This window comes from Triticum urartu, chromosome 2A, assembly GCF_056163025.1.
Source record: "Triticum urartu cultivar PI428250 chromosome 2A, HENAU_Tu73, whole genome shotgun sequence".
In the NCBI taxonomy this organism is placed as follows: domain Eukaryota; kingdom Viridiplantae; phylum Streptophyta; class Magnoliopsida; order Poales; family Poaceae; genus Triticum; species Triticum urartu.
Window position 1 is genome coordinate 544,285,544 of NC_141874.1, and position 11,792 is coordinate 544,297,335.

General features: G+C 44.2%; 1 long non-coding RNA gene across 1 annotated transcript; it reads right to left on the reverse strand.

Annotated features, from left to right (window-relative positions):
* Positions 1–3,707: 3,707 nt before the first annotated feature.
* Positions 3,708–7,371, reverse strand: LOC125538593 (uncharacterized). The gene is made up of 3 exons (XR_015616903.1): positions 6,527–7,371; positions 5,628–6,113; positions 3,708–5,234 (listed from the first exon to the last, which is right to left on the reverse strand). It is a non-coding gene; the product is annotated as an uncharacterized LOC125538593 (long non-coding RNA).
* Between the last annotated feature and the right edge of the window lie 4,421 nt (positions 7,372–11,792).

Consider the following 11,792-nt stretch of genomic DNA (forward strand, 5'->3'; position numbering starts at 1 on the left):
ACCACCTAGTTTCACATACCAGCAAAAGAAAAAGTTCTTCTATGATTTGAGGCATTACTTTTGGGATGACCCACATCTTTATAAAGAAGGAGTAGATGGTGTTATTAGATGTTGTGTACCTGAGCATGAACAAGAACAGATCCTACGCAAGTGTCACTCCGAAGCTTATGGAGGACACCATGCTGGAGATAGAACTGCACATAAGGTACTGCAATCTGGTTTTTATTGGCCAACTCTCTTCAAGGATGCCCGTAAGTTTGTATTATCTTGTGATGAATGTCAAAGAATTGGTATATTATTAGACGTCAAGAAATGCCTATGAATTATTCACTTGTTATTGAACCATTTGATGTTTGGGGCTTTGACTATATGGGACCTTTTCCTTCCTCTAATAGTTATACACATATTTTAGTTGTTGTTGATTACGTTACTAAGTGGGTAGATGCTATTCCAATTAGTAGTGTTGATCATAACACTTCTATTAAAATGCTTAAAGAAGTTATTTTTCCAAGATTTGGAGTCCCTAGATATTTAATGACTGATGGTGGTTCACATTTCATTCATGGTGCTTTCCGTAAAATGCTTGCTAAATATGATGTTAATCATAGAATTGCATCTCCTTATCGTCCTCAGTCTAGTGGTCAAGTAGAATTGAGTAATAGAGAACTCAAATTAATTTTGCAAAAGACTGTTAATAGATCTAGAAAGAATTGGTCCAAGAACCTAGATGATGCATTATGGGCCTATAGAACTGCATATAAAAATCCTATGGGTATGTCTCCGTATAAAATGGTCTATGGAAAAGCATGTCACTTACCTCTCGAACTAGAACACAAGGCTTATTGGGCTATTAAAGAACTCAATTATGATTTTAAACTTGCCGGTGAAAAGAGGTTATTTGATATTAGCTCACTTGATGAATGGAGAACCCAAGCCTACGAAAATGCCAAGTTGTTTAAAGAAAAAGTTAAAAGATGGCATGAAAAAAGGATACAAAAGCGTGAGTTTAATGTAGGTGACTATGTATTGCTATACAACTCTCGTTTAAGAATTTTTTGCAGGAAAACTTCTCTCTAAATGGAAAGGTCCTTACGTTATCGAGGAGGTCTACCGTTCCGGTGCCATAAAGATCAACAACTTCGAAGGCACAAATCCGAAGGTGGTGAACGGTCAAAGAATCAAACATTATATCTCAGGTAATCCCATAAATGTTGAAACCAATATTATTGAAACCGTAACCCCAGAGGAATACATAAGGGAAACTTTCCGGAACGTTTCAGACTCCAAAAAGGAATAGGTATGTGGTACGGTAAGTAAACCGACTCCAAAACAGTTTTTAAGGCAATATTTCTCCGTTTTGGAATATTTAGAAAAATAGAAAAATAAGCAGTAGTCCGGGAAGGACACGAGGGTGGAGGGCGCGCCCTACCCTACTGGGCGCGCCCCCCTACCTCGTGGGCACCTCGTGTGCTCTCCGGACTCCGTTTTCATACACGACACGTATTTTGGTCGGTAAAAATTCATTATATAACCTCCCGGGGGTTTTGACTCCCGTATCATGCAAAAATCTCCTGTCTTTGTTTCGAGCTGTTTTTTTGACAGATCTAGATTATCATGGCATCTCCAAGTGCTCCCAAGGACAAGTTCTTTGAGAAGGTCATCAAGCCTTACCTCGCGGAGGTGCAGTGACACCATCAAACCATTGAGATGCGTGATGGGTTGCTGCACATCCGTGATGCTGAGGGACCGAAGGGGACCGGAAGCGTGGAGACGAGGCTCGAAGCAATGGAGCAACAAGTTTTCAAGTGTCAAGGGATGGTGGAGCGTGGACTCAACTCCAACTAGGTGATGATCGCAGAATTCACCAACAAACACAAGCCGGATGCCGACAACATCGGGGAGACCATCTTCAAGATCCACGAGAAAATTGAGCACCTTCAAGCTCAAATCTATGATCTGCAAAACCAAAACTGTGAGTATGAATATAGATTCAAAAGGATGAGTTTGGCTGCAGATTTGAGGATCCCGGAGACCCGGTCATCCTTCTATGATGGTGTGCCTATGCCTTGGAAGAAGGACGACAAGCCTACGCCATCAACAAAATCACCACCGTCTCCACCAACAAAGAAGAATTAAGTATCTGGTATGGGCACTCCACTTGGCAACTGCCAAGCTTGGGGGAGTGCCCTAGTATCGTATCACCATCACTTTTATCTTTACCATTTTTCTTAGTTCGATCCTTTTGGTAATATCTTGATCTAGTAGAATAAAAGTTCTTAGTATGATCTAGTTGCGAGTTTTGCTTTATTATCCTTCTATGTAATCGAGTCCGTGAGCTATATAATAAAGATTAGTGTTGAGTCAAGGGCTTGATTATTTTCCATGATCCTAAGTGAATAAAAGGAAAGAGAAAGAAATAAAAAGAAACAAAGAGATCATGTGAGTCTTATGGAGAGTAATGAGCTCACATAGAAAGAGTATGATGAATAAAAGTTGTTGAGGGTTGACAAACATAGTTTTGGTCATCGTTGCAATTAAAAGGAAGTAATAAAGAAAGAGAGGTCTTCACATATAAATATACTATCTTGGACATCTTTTATGATTGTGAGCACTCATTAAAATATGACATGCTAAAGAGTTGACATTGGACAAGGAAGACAACATAATGGGTTATGTTTTCTTACATCTGAGATGAATTATATTGTCTTGGATCTTCCAACATGATGAGCTTGCCTTTCCCCCTCATGCTAGCCAAATTCATTGCACCAAGTAGAGATACTACTTGTGCTTCCAAATATCCTTAAACCAGTTTTGCCATGAGAGTACACCATATCTACCTATGGATTGAATGAGATCCTTCAAGTAAGTTGTCATCGGTGCAAAGCAATAAAAATTGCTCTCTAAATATGTATGATTGATTGGTGTGGAGGAAATAAGCTTTATACGATCGTGTGATATGGAAGTAATAAAAGCGACAGACTGCATAATAAAGGTCCATATCACAAGTGGCAATATAAAGTGACGTTCTTTCGCATTAAGATTTTGGGCATCCAACCATAAAAGCGCATGGCAACCTCTGCTTCCCTCTGCGAAGGGCCTATCTTTTACTTTTATCTCCTACATTACATAAGAGTCATGGTGATCTTCACCCTTCCTTTTTACATTTTATCCTTTGGCAAGCACAATATGTTGGAAAGATCCTGGTATATATGGCTAATTGGATGTGAGTTTTCATGAACTATTACTGTTGACATTACCCTTGAGGTAAAACGTTGGGAGGCAAAACTATAAGCCCCTATCTTTCTCTGTGTCCGATTAAAACTCCATACCTATAAGTATTGCGTGAGTGCCAGCAATTGTGAAAGACTATATGATAGTTGAGTATGTGGACTTGCTGAAAAGCTCTTATACATTGACTCTTTCTGATGTTATGATAAATTGCAATTGTTTCAATGTCTGAGATTGTAGTTTGTTCGTTTTGAATGAAGTTTACGATTCATACTTGATATTGCGAATGAATTATTACTCTAGCATAAGAGATTATATGACAAGAATTATATAAGTTGTTGTTCTAAGAATGATCATGAAGCCCTCTTGTCCGTATTTTATTTTTATCGACACCTCTATCTCTAAACATGTGGACATATTTTCCGATTTCGGCTTTTCGCTTGAGGACAAGCGAGGTCTAAGCTTGGGGGAGTTGATACGTCCATTTTGCATCATGCTTTTATATCGATATTTATTGCGTTATGGGCTATTATTACACATTGTGTCACAATACTTATGCATATTCTCTCTTATTTTACAAGGTTTACATAAAGACGGAGAATGCCGGCAGCCGGGATTTTGGGCTGGAAAAGGAGCAAATATTAGAGACCTATTCTGCACAGCTCCAAAAGTCCTGAAACTTCACGGATGATGTTTTCCAAATATATAAAAAAATACTCCGCGGAAGAAACTCACCAGGGGGGCCACACCCTGCCCACCTCGTGCGCCACCTGGTAGCCCTCAAGTGGCCATCTTCTGCTATATGGAGTCTCTCGATGGTAAAACAATCATAAGCCATCTTCTCGGACGAAACTCCGCCACCACGAGGCGGAACCTTGGCGGAACCAATCTAGGGCTCTGGCGGAGCTGTTCTGCCGGGGAAACTTCCCTCCCGAAGGGAGAAATCATTGCCATCGTCATCACCAACACTCCTCTCATCGAGAGAGGGCAATCTCCATCAACATCTTCATCAGCACCATCTCATCTCAAAACCCTAGTTCATCTCTTGTATCCAATTCTTGTCTCCAAGTCCAGGATTGGTGCTAGTTGGTTTAATTGGTAGAAGATCATATATTCAGATCCTATATACATATTAATACCCCTCTGATTATGAACATGTTTATGCTTTGTGAGTAGTTACTTTTGTTCCTGAGGACATGGGAGGAGTCTTGCTATTAGTAGTCACTAGATCATGGATGGCGCGCGTTGTCGCGCCCGTCCTATTTTCAATAGAATGATAGTGATTTCTATAAATATCTGGAAGCATAATCACGACCAAAGTAGTATGGCACCTATAATTTCATTGAATCCATTCATACAAACATCAAACATTATACAAATAAAAAATGGTAGGTGATCACTGCAAACAACTTGACAAACTCGAGAGGATTCGCTTGTTTCTGACCAGGCATAGTAAAAGGTAACATTCAAAAAAATAGAGCTTTGTCATCTTTTTTCATTTGGAAAGACAACCTTGTTGTAAGTTCCAAGAACAGCTTTAGCCTTCTGCTCAAATTCAAGCTGATAATCACCTTAGGCAGAAATCTGTAGCATGCTAAAATGACAGGTAGAGCCCACAATATCCAATCACCATTATAGAAATAATACAAACTGACAGGCAACCTAAAAGGCTTTTTGTGGTACTGATGCATACTACAAATTGACTATCTATTTACCATTATAGAAATAATTTAAACTGACAGGCAACCTAAAAGGCTTTTTGTGGTACTGATGCATACTACAAATTGACTGTCTATTTAATAGAAGCAAGTGCCAGCTACTCATTTTTCTGTAAATAGCAGATTGAGCAACATTTTTTTCTACATTTGAAGGAAAACAGTTCTCAGTATAGTGACCATGTCATCTAGATTATCAAGTTGGAGCCTGACAGCTTACGTTATTTTGCATGTGGGTCGTTGGTAAAGGAGGAGTCCAGGAGTGCAGGAACTGGTAATGTCAGAAGTGATCTGTATAACGAAAAAGATCAAATTAATAAGTTTAATAATAGAATGAGAGGAACAAACAAATCACATGCGTAAAGACATGTATTGGTTGGTGTTACTAAGCCACATGCAAGAAGAAAACACTGATCACAGCAGATAAATAAAGCAGAAATCCATATAAAAAAGTTTTATTCAGAATCTTGAGAAATTGGTGTTTTTATTATTCAAAGTCTATAAACATAATCACATTTTAAAAAGAGAAAGCCGTAAATGGCAGACCCTATCAAGATTTATTCAATGTCTAGAAACATATTCACATTTTAAAAAGAGAAAGTAATAAATGGTAGATCCTATCAATATTTTATTAGTCAACCTTGGATTGTTCATGGTAAAGTACATGGGGTATATAGTCCTCACCACTGCATCAGCAGGTCCGTATTCATCAACCCGCAACCATCGGTACGCATATAATCTCCGTGTCCCTCTCCATATCCCGCTAGATGTGGCAGTTGAGCACTTAAGGTGGCCCTGCATGTGTCACGTTGAACCGAAGACTTAATAGTGACATAACAGGAAGGAGACCACAAATTTTTGGAAATCTCAAAGAATAGATGAGAACTCCGATACCGAAGAAACTGAAAGCATGGGAAGATTAGGAGAGTGTCTTTTACAGGCAGATTAGGAGAGGCTAGCTACATATCCAGCTTGGATCGGAGTACTCTAATAGAAAATGGCATGTGAAACTTTATTAAGGACATGCTTAATACGTATTTGAATGTCATTGCATGGTAGTGTAAATAGCAATGCACCTAGAAATTTCACATCACTTACCTTTTTCTGAGTTGTGCATCACTTCCTCCGGTTTGTTTCCACCAAAAAATCATATCAATAAATATTGCATCTCTGTGTGTGTGTGGATTGTCATGAAAATCATTACAAAAAAATTAATATAAGAATGAACAAGGAAAGAAAATTTGGGAAACTGTTTTCACCACTAAAGGATGAAAAGCTAATGTAAATATCCATAAAATAGTGTGTGTCTTTTGGGCTTGTTGTAAAATATGCAAGTTGAGCAGCTAGAACTGGAGAGAAGATAATGCATACCATCATAAACAACACCAGTTATTCTAATTATGGAAGGCAATATGAATCAATCAATCTAGAATGTGATTAGGTTTACAATCACAAGAAAGCACAGGATAAGTACAATTACGTACACATCCACCTGCTGCTATTGTATCCAGTATCCACTATCTAGTGACCCACTGTACCTCCACCGAGAACGAACCAACATTGTCTGCTCAAAGTTCACATACCTTCCTGGACCGGGCAGCAGCGTGTCGGAGGACTTTAGATCCATCGTATAAACAGATCACGGGTTGGGGTGTTTGCGCCTGAAAGCTGAGATCTCGCCGCAGCACTCTGTTACACTCCTAGATCAGAAAGAGCGGAGCAAGCTTGGCCTCGTCCTCCACCGGCGACCCAACCAGCAAAGCCCTCAGGCACGACATTGGTGAGAGACGGCTGGCACGGCCCGCTGCGAACGCGCTCCCGACGACGCGAACAACAACTGGCGCTTGGAGAGGCGACTCCGTCCTGCACGCCAGCGCCGGCGCCCGGCAGCAGCCTCTCTCTCCCAGAAGGCGGCGTGGTGAAGCATGCCCCGTAGCCAGGTGACGAACCGCAGCGCATCGACCGGCCGGGGCACCTCGCCTTGGCTGGTTCCCCTGGACCGCCGGTTCCCTCGCGCGCGTTGCGTCGGCTCCCTTGATCCTGGATCCCACGCGCGGCTGGCGTCCGCTAAATCCCCTCGGGGCCTCGACAGCACCGGCTGCTCCTCTCCTCTGGTCGCTGGATTGGGCGGGTGGACCTCGATCGGGATTGGGCGAGCTTCGATCGGGATCGGGAGTTGACAACAGCAGCAGTTGCGTTCCACCTTGAAAGGACGGCTCCGAGCACATCGTCGTGGTAGGTAAATCAATAGAGAGTGTGATGTCGTTTCGCTATGCGCGCTGGCACTAGAGATCGAGAAAGAGTGAGGGGGCCGCTGGTCGAGGTCGATGTCGTGGTCGGCGGCGCTGCTGGGAAGGATACGCCCAGCTGCCTAGATTGGGAGAAAGAGCACAGAGGTCGGGGAGAGGAGGGGGTTGTGCGAGACGACGTCTCGATCCGGTTCGGGTGGGGAGAGGAGACTTGGCCCATTGGGCCCAATTTAATGCGGAACGTCCAAAAATGCTGACGGAGCAGCGGCCCACACGGTGTGCGATCGGTATTAGCAAAAGAACCGAGATTACATGCAATTCCCACCTAATCTGACGGCTGAAAATGCTTGAAATTGACGATCGGACGGCTGTGAACGCTGATGCTCTGAGAGGGCTGAAAAAGTGCTCAGTTATAAAGTATCTTAATGTGAATTTGGTATTCGTTCGATATTTTGATGAGATGTATGTTGTCTCTCCTCTAGTTAGACCTGGCCATGGGAAGCCCGGCCCGGTCAGCCCGACCCGACCCGGTCCGGCCCGATGCTACTCCCGGGCCGGGCTCGGGCCTAGATTTTGAGCCCGATGGCCGGGCCGGGCCGGGCCCGTCGTTTTTGCACTTTTCTAAAGGTCGGGCCGGGCCGGCCCGGAGCCCGACGGGCTTTTACGTGTTCGAGGCCGGGCTCGGGCCTAGAAAACAGGCCTGATGGCCGGGTCGGGCCGGGCCCGGGCCTGGGTTTTTTGCATCGGGCTTGGCTAAGCCCGGCCCGAGGTATGGCCAGGTATACCTCTAGTGGTGTTATGTGAACGTCGACTACATGACACTTCACCATTATTTGGGCCTAGAGGAAGGCATTGGGGAGTAATAAGTAGATGATGAGTTGCTAGAGTGATAGAAGCTTAAACCCTAGTTTATGTGTTGCTTCGTAAGGGGCTGATTTGGATCCATATGTTTCATGCTATGGTTAGGTTTCCTTAATACTTTTGTTGTAGTTGCGGATGCTTGCAATAGAGGTTAATCATAAGTGGGATGCTTGTCCAAGTAAGGGCAGCACCCAAGCACTGGTCCACCCACATACCAAATTATCAAAGTACCGGACGCGAATCATATGAACGTGATGAAAAGTAGCTTGATGATATTCCCATGTGTCCTCGGGAGCGCTTTACATCATATAAGAGTTTGTCCAAGCTTGTCCTTTGCTACAAAAAAGGATTGGGCCACCTTGCTGCACTTTATTTACTTTTATTACTTGTTGCTCGTTACAAATTATCCTATCACAAAACTATCTGTTACCACTTATTTCAGTACTTGCAGAGAATACCTTGCTGGAAACCGCTTATCATTTCCTTCTGCTCCTCGTTGGGTTCGACACTCTTACTTATTGAAAGGACTACGATAGATCCCCTATATTTGTGGGTCATTAGCACCGATGATTCGTGGCGCTCTCCACCTCTGAGTTGGTGACGGATACATCATCTGAATCCTCGGCTGGAGGACAATCCGGCGTTACCCCCGCATCAGCCCTTGTCTTTTCGGCAGGATCAGGATCCTGGCCGTGGGAAGTACGACCGGCCAGAGCCCCGGACATAGACCGACACACTCTTTTCCTGATACAGGACAAACAGAAAGGTCACAGTTGGATGTGACTGCCAAGAGGCGTATTCGCAAATCCATAGCTCTTTGATGAAGGCTCGGTCGTATCTTCGTTTGCCTTCCTCTTCGAAGGCTTGCCCGGCGTGGGGGCGCTCTCTTCGGAGGTGCCCCTAGGGCAGCATGGTGTGCCAAACACCTCCCCTTTTGAGCACAGGACAGTGCGGTGGGTGAGGCATAATGAGAGAACTCTTTCGGATAAGATGTCTCCTGATTACTTATGTGTGAAGCAGGAAGAAGGCCGGGATAATCGGCGGTGATAGCCACCTCTGTGCCGTCATAGCTCTCCTGGTAAAACACCCCATCCCCGAGCACCACGAATATATCCGGATCCTCCTCGAATCTGGGATCAAGGTCCCGATTGTGGCCCTCGGGCTGTGGGGCGGGGCTGCGAAGCCCTTCAGAAATCTTTCGCCCGTGCTGTTATAAATGGACGGGTTAATACTCATTGAAAGTAGCTCAGGGAGCGGAGTGAGTAGAGCATAGGAGTTGGGACTTACCCAGCTAGGTGGACTGTACATGGAAAATCCATCTCTGCGCTGGATACATAGAAATTCCTCTTCCTCCCCTTTGAATAGTTTGGCCAATATTTTGGCCAGAGCGGCGGGGGTGTCCGGACCCTTCCGGCCGCAGCGGGAGGCGTCATCTTCCCTGTTGTAGTGCCACATGGGGAGACTTCTGTACTGGAGTGGTTGAACCCCCTGTACTATGGAAGTTGCCATTACTTCAACTATTGATAATCCAGACTGAGCGAGTGACCTTATCTTGCTCATGAGTTGACGAATTTCTGCACTATCTTCCTCCTCGAGGCTCCAAGGGCGCCAGCTGTGGTGTTTCTTCAAAGGAGCTCTTGTGAATTCGGGAAGCCCACTCCGAACTGGGTCTGGAAGTGCAACGTCCTCAATGTAGAACCATTCAGAGGGCCACTCTTGGGATGCCTTCTTTGGTGTGCTGGACAGATATCCGGTCTCGGCGATGCGCCATATTTCGGATCTGCCCACTTCAAATATTGACCCCCCGTGGTTGCGCAGGACAAGACAGAATAGCTTTCTCCACAATTCGAAGTGGGCCTCGCAACCCAAGAATAGCTCACAAAGAGAGACATAACCCGCGATATGCACGAGGGAGGCAGGAGTAAAGTTGTGCAGTTGGAGGCCATAATACTCCAGAAGCCCTCGGAGGAATGGATGAATTGGAAATCCGACGCCTCTTAGCAGATAAGGGACGAAGCATACTCGTTCCCCCTGGATGTATTGGGAAAATTTTCAGCCTGAGCCCCGCCATTGAAGGAGGTCAATCATGCTCAAACGGGGACCAGATCTGCGGGGGAAGAAATTCCTGTGTTTGCAGCTTCACCAGCTGACTATGGGATACGGAACACCTCTCCCATTCGCCTTTTTTGGGGATGCAGGGGTGGAATGAGGAGCTGGGAGCGTCAACCATGTTGGAATGGATTTTCCTGGCGCGCTCAGAGGATTTCTCCGTGTGGTGCTGAATGGATCTGAGATTCAATCTCTTTAAATAGACGCTCCTCCTTAATGGCCGGGGTGTTATGTGTAAAATCACCCTGACCTCTCGCCTTCGCTCGACACGTGGAAACTGAAGTTGTTGATACACAGAAACCGAGGGGTTCAACATTAAATAGGAGGATGAATACATCACTCTGAAGTCATCGGAGGAAGAACCCGCCTTGCAATGTCGAAGACAATCTGCACGCCGGACACCTCGTCGTTGAAGTCTGGATCGGGGGCTACTGAGGGAGTCCTGGACTAAGGGGTCCTCGGGCGTCCGGCCTGTTAGCCATGGGCCGGACTGTTGGGCTGTGAAGATACAAAGACCGAAGACTCTACCCGTGTCCGGATGGGGCTCTCCTAGGTGTGGAAGGCAATCTTGGCGACCGAATATGAAGATTTCCTTTTTCCGTAACCGACTTTGTGTAACCCTAGATCCCTTCGGTGCCTACATAAACCGGAGGGCTAGGTCCGTAGAGAGAATAGTCATAATCATAGTCTGGCTAGACTTTTAGGGTTTAGCCATTACGATCTCGTGGTAGATCAACTCTTGTAACACTCATATTCATCAAGATCAATCAAGCAGGAAGTAGGGTATTACCTCCATAGAGAGGGCCCGAACCTGGGTAAACATTGTGTCCCTTGTCTCCTGTTACCATCGACTGTAGACGCACAGTTCGGGACCCCCTACCCGAGATCCGCTGGTTTTGACACCGACAGGAACCGCCTATGATTTATCTAGCATGGTAAGTATTGAGAATTCTCGGTCGTTTTCGTTGACAGAAAAGGCTTGCCTCTCGAAACAATTTTATCTCCCAATTTAAGCTTTGAGCTTTGGCACCTCTACAAATCTCTGCTTCGCTCTACAAAGAGCCTATCTATTTACTTTATGCAATTTTTATTTTTTATTGAGTCTCCATATTCTCTCATAAAGCACCAACTAGGGAACACTATTTTCATACTTGTGCATTGGATATAGCTAATATTTGAGTGTGTTTCATGAACTTATCAATGATTGAGCATATTGAGCTAGGGATAGCTTTCTTTAGTGTTGATATTTTAAAAGACATGGTTGCTTGTTGATATGCTTGAGTATTGATGTCTTCATGCCAATTATAGAATTTGCTTTGAATCATCTAAAGTCTTAATGTCCATGCATCAAAAATAAGAATATGTGATGAACATGTTAGGCAGCATTCCACATCAAACATTCTATTATTATCATTTATCTACTCGAGGACGAGCATGAATTAAGCTTGGGGATGCTGATACGTCTTCAACGTTATCTATAATATTTTATTGTTCCATACTATTATATTATCAATCTTGGATGTTTTATATACATTTACTACCAACTTTATATCATTTTTTGGGACTAACCTATTAACATAATGCCCAGTGGCAGTTGCAGCCTTTTGCTTGTATTTTACTTTGCAGAATA